Consider the following 2,083-nt stretch of genomic DNA (forward strand, 5'->3'; position numbering starts at 1 on the left):
CAACTAGTGCATGCATTGGTCCCTTCTCTTCCCCCCCCCCCCCCTTTACCCGGTTTTTGATGGAGCAAAGCCAAGAGTTTTGCTCTATTATTTTACCTAATATTCACTATAATGTTAACTAGTGAAAATTCATTCAATCATCCATCTAAAATAAGAACTTTTAGAAAGATAAAAACCTTCCTCTTCCTTCTCTGATCTTAACCGGTTTTAAGAGACCAAAATCAAATATTTTTGGGTCAATTTTTATACAAAATTAATATTGTTCTAGTAATAATAGTATTAATTTTATTAAGTTGTTGTCTTGGGTATAATACTTTTGGGAGGGATTCTCTTCTTTAATCCTTGTTCATCCATCAAGGAGAGCTCAAGAACAAGAGAGTAGGAGAACTCTCTTATGCCCATATAAACCGAAATTCTCTATGTAAGAATAAAGATTTCTTCCTTATTATTTTTATTGTTTGTATGTATAAGATCACCATTTAATTTTATGACGAAATTAACAAATATATATATGAATATGTTATGTATATAGATCTAGATTTCTAACAGTAACAAAGTAGTAATCAGCTGCCTGAAGAAGAAGTTAAAGAGGAGAAAAGGAAGATGGGCTGAAGAAGTCCCCTTAGTCCTATGGGCTGACAGAACTACACCTAAAACAACCACAGGCCAAACCCCTTATTCCCTGGTCTATGGCTGTGAAGCAGTAATCCCAGCAGAAATTCATGTACCAACCACCAGAAGTAGCCTGAATACTATAGAGGAAAACAAACCACTATTACAAGATAGCTTGATCCTAATTGAAGAACTGAGGGATGCAGCGAAGGTCAGGATAACCTCCTACCAACAAACAGTAGCCAGAAGTTACAACAAGAATGTCAACATCGGGGTGTTCAAGGAAGGAGACCTAGTCCTAAGAAAAGTCTTCCCTAACACCAGAGAGAAAAATGCAGGCAAGTTAGCTCCCACATGGGAAGGACTATACTTAATTGATTTAATAGTAGGACAAGGAGCTTGCAAGTTGCAAACTTTGGACGGGGAAATGATCCCTAGATCCTGGAACATTTTCCACCTAAAGTTATTTCATGTTTAAACCAGAAACAGGTATAAATATCTACTCCTTATATCTTTAAACCAGAATTTTATAGCAAATCCCCTACAAAATAAGTCTTCATGCTATCTGCCAATTTGCCTGAATACATGCCTGTTATTTTTAAACCCTGCTTAGTCTGCTTATTTAAATCCTATTATATTGAATCCTGAAAACTTGTTTTACGCCTTCTTTTCATTAGTTACATACTACACTTAGTCGTAAACAAATATTCAGGATTGAGGGCCACTCCACCCAACCTGAGAAGCATTTTTGAAATGCTCTACAATAAATTTGGCACCTGCCTGCCCGACCTAAAAACTAAACTGAACTCAGTACATAAAAAACAAGTACAATGGTGAAGTAGACCAGACTACTTTTCTAAATAAGCCCTCCTGACAGGCTGAGGGCCATAAGCCCTTCTGACTGGCAACCACCCCTCCTCTCAGAAAGCCCTCCTGACAGGCAACAGAGCCATCATTTCCTAAAAACGGAATGAGGGCCATAAGCCCTCTTGATAGGCATTACTCTAACAAAAGACGTCAAATGTATTATTTACAAGTACAACTCAAGCCATTCAAAAGAGTCAAGAGAAAAGAGGATGATATATTCCAAAATGATGAAATTGCCCATGGAAAACATCCCTCCTGGGGTAAGACAAAACAAACATTCAAAAAACCAAAAACAAATTGTTTGCCCAGGGAACATCCCCCCCTGGGTAGGCCAAACCAAACAAACCAAAATACGACAAAACAAAAAAAAATCAGCCTGCCTTGGAAGCCATAGCAGAACCGATCCATCATCAACTTGCTCTTCTTCTTCCTCTTCCTCCTCCTCTTCCTCATTTCCTCCTTCATCAGCATCGCCACTTTTCTCCTTGGATGGTGGAGAGTCCACCTCCTCATCAGCGTGCAACTTACAAAGCTCAGGGTAAGTAGTGTTGAGATTGGCCAACTCCTGGTCAGGATCCCAAAAAGGCCTAACCTCGACAGGCTC

Source organism: Silene latifolia, chromosome X (genome assembly GCF_048544455.1).
Source record: "Silene latifolia isolate original U9 population chromosome X, ASM4854445v1, whole genome shotgun sequence".
In the NCBI taxonomy this organism is placed as follows: domain Eukaryota; kingdom Viridiplantae; phylum Streptophyta; class Magnoliopsida; order Caryophyllales; family Caryophyllaceae; genus Silene; species Silene latifolia.